The following is a 15,252-nucleotide window of genomic DNA, read 5'->3' on the forward strand; positions in this document are numbered from 1 at the left end:
AGAGGGAGAACCTGAGCCAGACTGAATATTGTCTGCAAAGTTCTTTTCCTTCTGATACCTACTGTTTAAAGTTTAAATGTCCAACTACCTCTGCAGAACTACAGGCACAGTGTCTTTAGACAGAAAAAGTTCTCACAGATCCACAGGGTTCTAACCCTTAAGTGGAAGCATATCAATTACAAAGATCTAATCTCCTATCTAATTCCCAAGACTACACAGTGATTTCCAAAACATGGGCCTTGGTGCATAATTTATGCTTTCACTTTGTAGCTTTGTAATTAAATCCACAGAGGATTTGGAGGTACATGGCAATACTGGTACAACTCCTTGCATATATAAACATACCATATGGGAGTGGAAAATTAATGGCTTTCAACACTCTCCTTTCCTTTCTATATAGCTAATGATAGATTGTGTTATGAATGCAATTATGTGGACCCAGGGCATGTAGGCACTGACAGAAGATTAAAAAGCATGTGAACTGATGGACCCACATAATCCTTGATCTGAATTTCTGTCATAGTCAGGGTTTGTACCATACACTCCAGTTTTCTGATAGTTATTATGTCTGCTCTGAGCTGTTCTCTAGGACATCTGGTGAAAGAAATCTGATGGCTGTCAGGTGTTTGCTGTATTCTGGCCCTGTGAGGATAATTTCATATTACGGAGCACTTGCTCCAGTGCTCTAGATACACAGTGGAGAACAAATCAGACTTGGTTTCTGCCCTTATGCAGCTTCTAAGTATCTCAAGTAAGCCTCAGAACAACCTTTCAAAGCTAGAATTTTAAAGAGAAGAAAATGAGAACTAGGTGAACTCAGTAACTGGTCCCAAAGCCAACTTATCCATTAGGCACAGTAAGCGTAGTGCTTAGGGCCCAAGAAAATGTTTTAACATTGATTTCTTTTTAAATCAGAAAAAAAAAAGAATATAATAATACTAAGTATATAATAATGAATCCAGCCTGTATTATGTTCGTCTTTATGCCATGTGGCAATAAACGTATATTTAAATACTTTTTTTTCAATAGAAGAAGGAGTCCATAAAGGCAAATGTGCCTAAGGCCTACAAAAGTCAAGTATGGCCCTGACTGGCCTAAGATCACACTGTGGTAAGGAACAGAACAAGGTCCGGCAGGCCAGGGTAAACCTGACATCCCTTTTGGTTAGACGCATCTAGAGGATGGAAACTGTACCTTCATTCCTCTCCTGGTACCTGGTTCATAGGGGTAGCTCAGTAAATACTGAATTAAATTTTATTGTCACCCCAAGTTGCTTTATACAGTGAACAATTAACAGTAAATTCATACAGGTTGAAGAAAACTCTATGATGCTGCAAAAATCATATGGGCCTACTCATCTGGAAAATAAACCTGTAAATGAAGTCTATGCATTTTATGAATTTGTAGAATTTTAGGATCAAAAGATTAAAACAGACATCTTTCTTTGCTTGCAAACAAAGATACTTATCTTATACTATGTATCAGATCTCTGACAAATCTCTGATGTCAGTAGGATATCCTAAAAATAAATATAGTTATGTATATAATAAAAATTTAAAATTGTCCTTTCATTTAACATTCATTCTGCTAGGAACGGAGAGTACAAAAACAAAGAAGCCACAGTGTTTTTGTGGAGCACATGGTTAACTTAATCTACTTGTTTCACAAAAAAATGAACAGACTCTGTGGGAATGTTTCCAAAGTAGTATGGGTGATTCCAATTTATTAGAATTGAAACACAGTACAAGTCCTCACATTATGAGTATAACAGTGGTAGAGGTCATTACTGTTAAGGGAGCACTCCTGGTCCTTATCATCTCACATTCCTTTCAAAACCCTGACCCCCAGCAGTACAGCGGTGATTCTCGGCTGGGGACCAGCTCTGCAGACACACTCCCCCAGAGGGAGATTTGGCAATGTCTGGAGATATTTTTAATTGTCACAACCACAGGGGGTGGAGGCGGATTGCCAGTGGCATCTAATGAGTAAAAGCCAAGGATGCTGCTAAATATCCTACAATGCAAAGCAGAGACCCTCCTACCTTCCTGCCAACAAGGAATCATCTGGCCCAAAACGTCAATAAAGTTGAGGTTGAAAAACCCTGGCAGGAAGAACCAAATCCAAAATCCTCTGGCATTCAAGGCCTGGACCTTGAATTTGGCCCTTACCACCTTTTCACTTATCTCCTTGTGCCTTGTTCTCTGGACCCTCCATTTTCCCAGGAACTTTATGCCCCAATCCTATCAGACTGTCACAAAATTTTAAAAAAGTGATTAAGCATTTAGGCTCTAAGGCGAGGCAGACTTGGCTGTGTGTCGAGGACGTACAACCTGTCAACTGTGTATCCTTGGGCAAGTTACCCACCATCTCTAAGACTCAGTTCCTTCTTCTGTAAAGTGGGGATAAAATAGTTATTGTTATTGCAAGGACCACAGGAGATGATGCCAGTAAAGACATTGGACACCATCTGGCACATCTTTCTGACCCTGTGTTCTTGCTGTTCTTGCCTTTTTTAGGGCCCCAAACTCAGGCTTCATGGTCCTATGTTAGTTGCCTACAGGTCTTTCTCTCTGGTTGGCTCAAGAATTCCTGGAGAGAAAGGAGTAGGTCCTATCTGCCTTTGTCTCACCCACAGTAAGTGATTAGGAAATATTAGTTGAATTGCAATTTTGGCTTTCCCTTTGAGAGAAGATCACACTGCCAATGGGTAAAAAAAAAACAAACCCTAGAATTCAGGAATTCTTCAGGAGCCAGTCATGGTTTCCTTTGCTATCTTCACTTTCTCTGCTTACCTCTTAGGGTTAGGGTTCTCCTGAACTGAGGTACTTGTATGATTCTTGGCCAACTCCCTTCCCTCTTAGAAATGATCTCATCTAGCTATGTGGACTAAAATACCACTTATATGCCCCCAAATTTATATTTATAGCCAGGACTTCTTCTACAAACTCCAGATTTATATATTTTAACTGTCTACTCAATAACCTTAATTGATTATAAATTGATATTATCAACTTGGCACACAGCAAGCAAAGTGATATTTTAAAAATATAAATCAAGGATTTCCCATTGCACCAGTTATAAATTCTTCCCATGGCCTACAGGCCAGGCCCATTTAAGGTCTTGATTTCTCACCTCCTGACATTGTCCTTCTTGCTCACTCTGCTCAAGCCACATTGGTTATCTTTCTAATGTTCAAATAAGACAAACTCATTCCCTTTCTCTGAGCCATTGGACTTGATGTGGCCTTTGCCTGAAACACTTGTCCCCAGATCAATATATGTCTTCTCATTGAGATCTCAACCAATACCACCTCTTGAGGAGGACTTCCGTGCCCTCCCTCCAACTCTCTAAGTCAGAGCCTTGTTTTACTTTTATGACATATTATTATCTGGTATTTGCTTCCTCAATGATTTTGTCTCTCCCACTAGAAAGTAAGCCCCAGGAGAGCAGGAGACTTGTCAGCCTTATTCTCCACGATGCCTTCAGCACCGCACCCAGTGCCCAGCACATAGTAGAACATCAATGGATAGATACTGAATAGACGAATAGTTGAATGAAGGTGTAGTGAAGGCACTGGAATGAGAAGTCTTGAGTTCTAGTCCCTGTTCCATCTCTGTGTGACCTTGGCAAGTCATTTCGTGTCTCCGAGTCTGAAACATAAGCCTCATAAGATAACACCAACCTCTCAAGATTGGTGTGAGGATCAAACGATTTAATGAATGTTAAGTGGTTGGCACAATTCTTATCACACAATATGATGATCAGCTAATGTTGGTGCTTTTTTTCCCTTTTGGGCTTCACTTGCCTCACAATATGGGAAATGACACTGATTGTATTGTACTGGGTGGTTGTAGAAGCGATATGAAGTCAGGCCATTGCACATAGTAATCCTTTTGCTCCTCTCTACCTTCCCTCCATTTCCTCACACCTGGCTAATCTCCGTGATCACCCCCTTCCAGAAGGCTTCCTTGAGATCTCACGCTGATTTAAGGCCTCTTCTGGGTCCCCTCAGGCCCTGGGTGTTTCTGTTAAAGAGGCATCACACTGTTATTGTTCTGCACGGGCCCAGTGGATAGGTGGGGAAGTGGAGAAGAGCATAGAGGGACAGAGGGAAGGAGGGCAGGAGAAAGGGAGGGGCAGAGAGAACTGATGGAAAAAGCAGGTGATCGCCCTCTGAAACCGGCTACACGAAAAATAAGCAGGCTCTCGCGACCGCAGAGGCCAGCCTCAGCCGGCCCTGCCACTCCCCTACTCCCTACGGGCCCTGCCTTGTAGCTCCCTCAACACTTAGCCCCCACCCCCACCCCCCGCCTCAGCCCCATTTTCCATCCTCCAGAACTCAGCTCGTGGTCCCCAACAATTGGCTACGGGTCGTTATTACCCCCAAGGCCGCTAATGAGAGGCAGTCAGGTGCGAGGGGCAGATGATCTCAGCGGTCACCCCGGGGCCCAGGCGCAGGCGGCGGCCGGCCGAGCACCTGGCTACGTAGGATAGCGGCTCTCGGAGGCTGGGCGTGGGGACACCGAGCTCCGCAAGATGCAGCTGCTGGCGCCGCTGCCACTGCTGCTGGCCACCTGCGTGTTGGGACGCGGGCGCAACTCCGGGTCTACTGCCCGAGGAGTTCGAAGACAGAGGTAAGCGGTTCGGCGGTGGAGCGCGGAGGAGTCCGGGGCGAAGGTAGACCGGACTCAACCTGCTCCAGCTCAATCACCTGCCCTGGTGTCTACAGTTCAAATCCCTGCTCGGTCGGTCCTTTCTGGCTGTCTGACCCTGGGCTAGTAGTTTACCCTGTCGACATTTTAATTCCCTTGTCTGTCAAATGAGGACAGCAATATGCATCTTGCAAGAATTAATAAGACGTGTAAACATTGCTCCTAGTATATAGTAGATGTGCAATAAATGCCTGTTCCCTTCCCCTCATCCTAAAAACAAGGGAACTCTGGAGGGAAAATGTAATTGCTAATTGTCATAGTAAAATTTCCTGTGTTTCATAAAGCATCCGAGCTCAGAGGATGTTGGAGATCACCTTGCCCAGTCTGCTCTCTGAAGGCCTCAGGAACATCAGAGAAAATGGCAGAGCCTATTTACCTAAGGACAGATGTCCAGTGACACTGCTTCAGCCCACAAAATATGATACCTCTGTGTGTGTGTGTGTGTGTGTGTGTGTGTGTGTGTGTGTGTGTGTGTGTGTGTAAAACCGGATTTAATTCTTTTAGAGTGCGGTGGCTAGGGCACTAGCGTAGGTATCAGGATTATTTGGATTTGAGTCTATATTCCACCTTAAAAGCCTTGATAACTCCTTTCCCCTTTCTGAGATTCAATTCCCTAATCCGTGACACAAGAAACATGGTGTTGAGAATAAGCTGCAGAGATGGTGCAGAGGAAGGAATGAATAAGCCCAGGCAAGGGGACTGGACAGGAAAGCATCAGGGAGGAGGTAAACCCAAACAGCGTTTCAAAGGATGAGTAAGAACTTATCAGACGGGCAGGGGTGGAAAGAAGGTGTTCCAGGCAAGAAGGCATGTACAAAGGTTCCAATTATGACACAGCCAGCAGTGACATCTTCAGGAAACTGGAAAACGTGAAGGGGAAGGTGGTTAAGATGAGGCTGGAGAGCAGGCAGGGGCTGGATCAACGGGGCTAAGGAGCCTAGTCTTTTGCTGATAGCAGTGGGAGCTAGTGAAGACGGTAAGTCGGGGAGAAACAAGATCTGGCCTGGGTATTGGAAAGGGTAATTCAGCAAAAATGTGGTCATGTACTATGAAGCTGACTAAAGTGGAGATTAGAGACAAAAACATCCAAAAACCAAACAAAACATCTGAGAGGTTATGGTAATCTTGGTGAAAAGTAGAGCGGCCTGCATGGGGCGGGGGGGTGAGGCGGTCGGCAGGAGGTGTGTGGGAAGATAGGCGAGGGAGCAGGCAGGAGAGATGTTTAGGAGTATCCTGAAGAGTGGGATGCAGGAAGCCCTCAGCTTCATTGATGGGCTGTGGGGGAAACTTTCCACAAGGCAGAAGTCTCTTCTAAGTGTTGGTTAGTGGTCCTCCATTTCCAGGTTGACCTCAGCTATCCTTTGCAGCAAACCCTGTGAGGCTAAGCTTCTGACTGCTAACTCCTGCTCACCCCTCACCTCCCTGCCTGCTGTGGGTGGCTTTACCCACACTGCAATTCCTCCTGTCAGAAGGCAGAGACAGGCACATCTGCTGTCACTTCCCCAAGGACTGAATTCCTCTTGGCAGAAGTGAAATGCCCAAAGGTGTTCTCAACAAATATTTCTGAAATACTCCTTGGAATCAAAGAAAGAGGGACTCCAAGTCTCCAACCCCAAGACAGTTGATCATAAACAAAATCTAGCACCTTATGAGGAGAAAAAGCTGCTCTGCATGATGTCACCTCTTCCAGGGAGCCTTGTCTAGGTTCTTCAACCTCTGTACTTCCTTGTGTCAGCCCTACTCACACTATGGTTGTCTATTTACCTGATTCTCCTCAACATTTCCAGCATCAAAGTCAGTGCATGGCTTAGACAAGTGCCCAGTAAAGGATTATTGAATGGTTGAACTGAACTTTCACCCCCCCCCCCCAGAAAATCACATCCCATGAAAAGAATTGATGTTCCAAGAAATCTTCCAGCAGTAGGACTTAGCCACATGTAATTATTGATGTCAAGTGCCTACTTTAAAGGAATCAACCCAGAACGTAATTATGCTGAAAGGAGAGAGGTCAGAGAGATGTGCGGAGGGGCTAATGTTGCTCACCAACTGCGGAGGGTTGGCCAGTGAGGTCACCAGGTTTCACTTTAGAAGAACCTGTTAGAGTACTCAGACTTGGGAAGATTTAGATGCTGGCTTGTTCTACCTAATTCATATGAGGCTCTTCTATAAACCAGATGTCCATAAATTCATGAGCATCACAGACTTAACATTTCTAAAACAAACTCTTGTGTTCTCCTCCAGACTTGCTCTTCCCCTTGTCTCCTCCATGTCAGTAAGTGGCCCAAACATTCACCTGGTCATTTATGTCAAATGACTAAGAGTCATCTTTGATTCCTTTGTTTTCTTGTCCCTCACTGAATCCAGTAGCAGGTCCAATTGACTCTGTCCTCCAACCATATTCTGCATATGGTGTTTTTTCACCTCTCATATTCCTGCCCACACTAGTCCAAGGATTCAGAGTCAGTCATGTGGACTATGGCAGTAATCTGAGTGGATTCTCTGTTTCTGTTCCTGCTGCCCCACAGTCTCTTCTCATCTAAATTTCAAAATGCTCTTTTTGAAATATAAATCAAATCGTACCATTCTGGTACTTAAAAACCACCAGTGCCATCTTATTAGATTTAAAATAGCATCCAGCCTCCTTGTCACGACCTACAAGAACCTCCATGATCTGATCCCTGCCTACCTCTTCAATCTTATCTCCTGGTTCTTCCTTACATTCTAGCCACACTGGCTTTCTTGCTGTTTCTCAGACACTCCAAACTCAGTTTCATCTCAAGGCCTTTGCACTGGCTGTGATTTCTGTCTGGAATAATCTTCTCTTGGATCTTCACATGGTTTACTCCTTCTCCCCATTCAGGTTTCTGCTTAATTATCTCCTTGTTAGACGGGCTTTTCTTGTTTACCCTGTCAAAAATTATTCTCCCTTTGTATGATTTAATTTTTTAAATCAACCTTTTTGAGATATTATTTATATACATTAAATGCACTCATTTAAAGTGTGTCACTCATTGAATTTTGAAAAATGTATACACTTGCGTGACCACCACCACAATTAATATATAGAACATTTTCATTACCCCTATATGTTCCCTCATGAACCTTTGAATGCTTAATTTTTTTAGAATAGTTTTCACTGTATGATCCGTTTCTTGTTTGTATGTTTATTCATTGTCTCTCTCTCCTCATCATTAGATTAGCTTCCTGAGAAGAAGTGCTTTTCTGTTGTGTCCATTGCTGTATCTGCAGCCCCTAGAACAAGCTCATAGCAGGTGCTAAATTTTGGGGGGGAATGAATGAATGAATTTCACTGGGAAATGACCCTTCCCAGAGATCAGAATGCTCATATTAGTCAAGGCAAACCCTTTCTTGTTGCCAAGGACCCAGAAAACGAAATGCAATGAGTCAAAACTTAATCTTTGTTGAAAGCCTATTGTGTACCAGTGGATATTTTTTCTTTATACATTGTTTTATTGAATCTCTCAACAGTTCCATCAGAAAGTGCTATTCTCTTTCTTTTACTGATGTGAAAATTGAGGTTCAAAGAGGTTGAGTGACTCTCCCAAGGTTATACAGCTAGTGCCAAAAGTGGTTTGGAGGCCAAGTGAGGCAAACTCTGGAAAGCATGCATTGCATTTTGTAGTTAGGAGAGCATTTGATGACTCAGTGGAGTGGTGGGGGTGGAAAGCTGGTATGATAGGTTGAAGGGTGGATGAGGATCTAGGAAATGACTAGAACAGGTATGGGCTATATCTTGGGGAATTCTGGCTGAGAGAGGAAGTCACGTAGGGCTCATGTGGGTAATGTGGGATGCCAAGTGAAAGGGAAGGTGGAAGGTTTGGATGACAGAAGGTGGGGGGTTTGCAGAAAAGCAAGTGGGCAAGGGAGTTGAGAGGAGTGAGCAAGGTGATGGATCTACATCTCTATCAACTTTATAACCTCTGCACGTGGTACAGTGCCTGGCACATGAAAAACACTCTCAAAATTTTGTGGAAAGAAGGAAGGAAGAAGGGAGGAAGGAAGGACTGTGAGAGTTAGATAGGAAGGAGCCAGGTGACTAGAAAAAAAAATGGAGATCAAAGAACAGGTGTACCTCAAGTAACAGAGTGTGAGAATTGGAGGATAGGAGGCCACAGTCATGGAGTGGGGTTTGGGTTTAAGATTTCAGAGATGGAGCAGTTTCTGGTCATGATAAGGTCCAGGGTGCGAATGTAGGTGCAAATGGCTAAACTGGGTGGATGTGAAGGTGAGTGGAAATGGGGTGATTATTAATAATTGGAAACATTTGGAGACAAACCTAAATATCCAACAATAAGAGCATAATTAAGTGAAGTGGGAAGTTTTTAATGTGGTACAGAAATGTTAATGATCTAAGCTTAGTTGTAAAAAGTACAAAATTACATAAGGTATATATTGTCACTATGCAAAATATATGTGTGCATAGAAGAAAGGAACAGATGAAAATACACCAAAAAGTAAATGGTAAATAATGGAATTTCAGATGATTTTCATTTTTTCTTTTTTTTTTTTTACTTTTACCTTCTATAATAAACTTGTGTTACTCTTTTAGTAAAAAAAAAAACTATTAAAAATTAAGAGAACTGTTATGTCTTTCCATTTATTTCTAGAACTGAATTTCCTCCTTGTGAACTCTCATTTTTACAGCTAAACTGTATCTGATGCTTTAAGTAACCTTTGTTAAACACAGTTACTCACTAGGCATGATGCTTTACATACACCCATTCTTAACTCTGTAGAGTAGCTATTATTTTTCCCAGTCTAGACAGTCTAACTGAAGCTCAGAAAAATCATGTAATTTGTCTGAGGTCACACCTATTAAATGGCAAAGTCAGGATTTGAACTCAGGAGTGTGCGATATTAAAACTGATTTTTCTTGCATTACTCCTGCTCCCCATCCCACTGTTTCCCATGAGTCCAGTAAGCTAAAGGCCTTCCAGCTCGGATTTTAAGTAGTACCTGGAAATCCCAAGGAAAGTAAATCTTAAAAACAAATTTCTTCTGTATAGCAGAGGGAACTATATTCAATATCTTATAATAACCTTTAATGAAAAAGAATCTGAAAATGAGTATATGTATGATATGCATGACTGGGACATCATGCTGTACACCAGAAATTGACACATTGTAGCTGACAGGACTTCAAAAAAAAAAAAAAAAAAGGAAGAGGGTAAATCTTAAGATTCTTTGAATGCTCATCTAGCCCCAAATGGCCTCCTTTTCCCCATTTGAGATGAGAGAACTAAGGTCCAGAGAGAGGATGTGACATGGCAGGGCCATTTATGGGTTTGTGGCAGAGCTGTATTCAGCCTCCTTTCTTTCTGCTGTTTTCCCAGACTGTTCCAGGCCACAGAGCAGCTTGGCAACCAGATGGTGTTTAGAATTCAACCCTCTCATTGTATAGGTGAGGAACTGAGACCCAGAGAGGAGAGGTGGTTTTTCCAAAGACACGTGGTGAGTCAGTGGCAAAGATCCCTATGCACCTTACCTCCAAAAAAGGATGCATTGGCCACTGCTGCATGCTGCCAAGTGGCAGGTGGCCAGCAGGTAATAATAATATCAGCAGCCTCAGGGACAACATGAGCTTTTGGACTCTCAGACCTTGTATGAAAAATGCATATTAAAATATGCAGGAATTTTGGTTGATTGAATTGAAGAATCAATGAGTTAGTGATACACAAAGATGTGAGGGGAGGGCTAATGGTGACAGCAATGACCATTGTCAAAGTACAAAATCAGACAGAAACTGGAATTCAAATGAGGGGCTGAATGATGCAGAAGTCATAAGGGGTGTGTGTGTGTGAATGTTAACTCTGTCAGCTCTCAGACTTGACTGTGGAAACTTGGCTGAAGAGACATTCTGAGACAAAGGACCTCTGTGCCCAGTTGGCTCAGACTTGCTGAGGAACAGCCTGCTGCTCAGGCCTCTGACCGATAAGCGATTGGGACCATCTGTGGATCGTGGCTACTTGGACATACTGGGCCTGAGGAAGAATCACCCTGGACGGATGCCCAAACCCAAGAGGCCTGATCCAGCTGGACGTTCCAGGTCTCAAGTACAAACTGATGGCAAGGATCTCTTCAGAGGCTGCAGGGATGTGGAGGCGAGAGCAGGGGCCATTGTTAACATACAGGAAAAAAATAAAGTCTGGAGGCAAATACATCAAAATGTTGACAATGGTCATCTCTGGGATGTAGACTGTGGATGTTCTTACTGCTTATTTGCTTCCTTTGGGCTTTCTACATTTTCTATAATAAATTATTTACTTTGAAAATTCAAGAAATATAAAATAAGAAAAGCACTTTACCTGCCTGTCTCTCTGGTTAGTCTGTGAGCTCTTTGAGGGCCTGAGGGATTACATCTTGTTTGTACCCTGGTATCCAGCACTCATAGTGGCACAGTATAGGTTCTCTGTAAAAATTTAAGTGAAGGACTTGTATTCTCTTATACTTCAAACATATAGGCTCTTATTTAATGCTCACTTTCTCAACACACTTGGCTATCTGCTTCCTAGGGTATAGTTGATTAGAAATGGCAACCTACACAATGAATGGAGGACCCACTACAGGTGCCCATTCAATAACAGCAAAAATAATACTGTTTTAGTAATTATTATTAATCATAATAATGATGATATTATTTGGTAATAATTATCATTATTATCTTAATTAATTTGGTCCTCATGCTGATCTATCATTCAACATACTTTTATTGAGTACCTACTATGTGCACAGTGTTCCTTTCCCTAAAGAATTTAAATAATCCATATTTACAGATGAGAACACTGATTCAGAAAAGTGATTGACCCAAGATTCTTATCCAGTGCTATTTACCACCCCACAAGGCTTTTTACTAGTTGATAAATAACTAAGTGACTATGGTCTATGTGGCAGACATGCAGATAGACTGGCAGATAGAAAGGAAAGGAAGTGAACAGGTAAACTGGCAGGCAGGTAAGCAGGGACATAGGTCCACTGGTTTCATGAGAGCTGGGTTGATTGCCAGAGGCAAACACATTTACCTGAGGGAGAAGTTGAGTGCTCACAGCTGAATGGGAACAGTAGAGACAGAAAACTTTCAAAACAAACCCACACTTGTGCTGCACATTACAGCCTAACACAGAGCTTGAGTTTTCAAGAAACTTTAAATTTTGTTCGGGATTCTCTGCATAAGAGATCAGGGTCTTTCATTATGTCTACAAAACTTTTCCATTGAAAATCGTAGACAAAATGTTGGCACCTGAAGAGATAAGCTTGGGTTTATCTAGCAAATTCTCTTTTGCAAAATATAATCTGGTGATGTTGAATAAAGGCAGCAAATATGTATTTTAATTATGCAAGCAATTCTTAAAAGGCCTGTTCTGTTCCAGGCTCAGGACTAGATGCTGGGGAAGGCACAACTTTTACCTTCAAGGCTAAAAATACCTTCAATATGATATATCTTTGTATACATACACACATATATACAGATTCAGCTTCAAGTAGTATTTATTGAGGACTTACAATGTGCCTGACACTGTGTTGTATGCTATTTCACTTAATTCTTCCAGAAACTATGAGTAAGGTAACTCCTTTTTATATATGAATAAACTGAGTTTCAGAGAGGTTAAATACCCTGCTGAAGCTAGCAGCAGAAATGAGTCCTTAGCCCAGTCTTTGGATTTGAACTACACTACAAGGCAGGCGTCCTGGGAGGTACAATGTGGAAGTAAGTTCATTTGACAGAAGAAGGCTTCCTTGGTTCTGTATCTCTGCAGACTTGGTCATGTTTATGCGCATTTATCATTTGTGTAATCCAGCTCCCAAACACCTGTTATTTTTTGTTGGATGGATCTCAGGGGACATAGAGATATTTGTCCAATTTGAAGGAAAGATTTAGTGAGGAAAAAAATATGGTAGCATCAAACCTTGGTAAATATACTGCTCTATTCTCTCAGTTAATAAGTTCTCTCCTTGATCTGGCCCAGCCGCCCTGCAAAACTGTATAGTACTGTTTGCATTTCCCTTGAAATACCGTGCTATTTCATGACTCAGGGCATTTGCACATGCAAGTCATTCTGTTTGGACCACTGATTCCTCACCTTTTCTATCTTTTCAATTCTTCTTCAGGCATGCCTTCTCTGAAATCTACCCTGACTCTGAAGGGCAATCAGTGCTTTTCTGAATTTCATTGCTTCCCTTGATCCGTGCCCTTACCGCACTGTATTGTAATTGTTCACTTGTCTGTCTCTTCAGACTCTGAGCTCCCTGAAGCTCAGAGATCCCTAGAGGGACTTTGTCAGACTCATGTCTGTGCATCTGGTACCAGGCACAAAATGAATGCTCAAGAAATAGTTGTTGAATGAAGGAATAATGAGCCCAGGACCAGAGTGCAGAAGGACTGGGCTCTAGTCTCAGCTCTGTAACTGGCAACTGTGTCCATGAGAGAGTCACTTCCTTCTCTGGGCTTTATTTTCTCTATATACAATATGAAGAGGTCAGATTAAATGGCCACTGAGGGTCATTCTGGCTTGAACCTTTTATACTGTTAAGAGGATAAGTATAAAACATTAAAATGGGACTTTATTAACCATGTGACATTATTCTCCTAACAAGAAAGGCTCCTTATTTCAAGACATCCTGAATTGTGGCAGGTTTCATTTGTGTCAATACTGTTCACCCAGAAAAATAATTAGTGATGAGAAATTCTGAGTTTTGTTCTAATCTCTCCCATCATAAAGTTCAGGGTCAAAGTTGTAAACTGTTTCCACATGCATGTCAGGCTCAATTAACATTTGTCAAATTGAATAATAAATGAATCAATCCATTTGTAAGGTTGAGAATCTTATGACACAGGCAAAAGTCATGACCATGCATCCATCTAGACATTCAACAAATGTTTTTGGCGATTTGCTCCGTGCCAGACACAAGGATACAATGGTTAGTAGAATAGTTATGAAACTTATCAATCTGGTGGGGAAGACAGGCATTACTCAAATTATACATAAATAACCTAATTAATTACAAACTGTAAAGCGCTATGGTTGACTCTTAACGTTTGTGGCACATTCTTTAGGTTATAAAGGGCTTTTCACACACATGATCTCATGGGAAGCCATATAGTATAGAGGTTAAAACTACAGATTTTGGTGCTGCAAAGGCCTAGGTCCAGGCCTGGCCTACCCACTTAACTTGCAAACTTAGACAAGTTTCTGAGCTTCACTTTTCTTATTTTCTGAATAAGGGGAAAATAGGACATTTGTCCCAGAGGTATTATGAGACTGCAATGAGACAATGCATATGAGGCAGTCTGCACAATGCCTGACATGCGGTTGCAAAACAGTAGCTACTATCATGATTATATAACTTTTTTTCTCTTTGTAGCACTTTCCCTACATCTTCCTCTCCTTCCAGAGGCGAGGCAGTGTTTGAAATCGCAAAGATTTGGGTCTGCTTACTGGATGCAAAACGGAACTAATAATACTTATCTTATATCTCACTGTCCACGGGAGTAAATGAAGGGAAATTTTTAGGGAGCCACACAAAGGTCTAATACATAATAACAAATCTTTTGACTTTGACATCAATTCTTACCCTACATTACATCAACTGTGGTCAGAGAAGCCGGATCCACTTCACTCAAGCCATAGCCACTTGCGGCAGAAAGAACCTCCTGGGGCCCCTCCCGCAGGAGTCACGGGTGGAATGGTCACTGAGATGACCTGGCCTTACTAATACTGCGATCTTGGGAACAACAGGGGAAGACAAGAGAAAGCAAGCTCCTGGGCCTCAGGAAGAGAGGTAGTTGGCTGTTAGACTTGAGTAATAGAAGCCAACAGAGCCAGCTCAGGGTCATGTTATGGGTTGTGTGTGATGTGCAGTTTTCATGGGTAGAGCTAAGGCAATAACCCTAGATATCAGGGAGTAGAATTTAAGAAAGATTGATTCAGCTGCAGGGAGGAGATAAAATAAAATCCACCCTTGAGACCTCTTCCATCTCAAGCTGCCAAATTGCCCCAAGACTCTGGGACCACGGTGGGCCCAGGAAGTGAGAGTCAGCAACTCTGAGCTGACATAAGATCAGAAAGGCACTGAATGTTTGGACGGAGTTCCAGGTCCCAAAAAGAAGGACACTTTGTCTAGATGCCATCTATGCCAAAGCCAAACAAATTTATCAGCATCTCCTTGAAATTGCAAAGGAGTTGAAAATGTTTAAGAAATAAAAAAAGGGTCAATGGAAATTGATTGTTCAATATCATCGTTACTAACTCAAGAAGCAGGAAGTGATATTGCTAACATCTTTACTTGGTAAGCTGATTTTATTATTTTATTTTACTAAACATAAATATGTATAAGGGCTCAGTTCCTTAACCATATTTTCCAGCTACTTTTATCAGAGCATCTCATGCTTTTCAATCAAACATTCCTGTAGTGGTTTTCAGGATTTAACTTTCATAGGGGAGGGTGAGGTAGAGCATTAATGGAACACTAACCGTGTGGGTTCAGGTATCAGATAGTGAGGGGGATTTCAGGAATATTGGAG

At 42.1% G+C, this 15,252-nt stretch overlaps 1 pseudogene; it reads left to right on the plus strand.

Annotated features, from left to right (window-relative positions):
* The first annotated feature begins 4,536 nt into the window (after positions 1 to 4,536).
* LOC105092983 (calreticulin-like) overlaps positions 4,537 to 15,252 on the plus strand; it is a 32,293-nt pseudogene continuing 21,577 nt past the window's right edge.

Source organism: Camelus dromedarius, chromosome 14, assembly GCF_036321535.1.
Source record: "Camelus dromedarius isolate mCamDro1 chromosome 14, mCamDro1.pat, whole genome shotgun sequence".
Lineage (NCBI taxonomy): Eukaryota > Metazoa > Chordata > Mammalia > Artiodactyla > Camelidae > Camelus > Camelus dromedarius.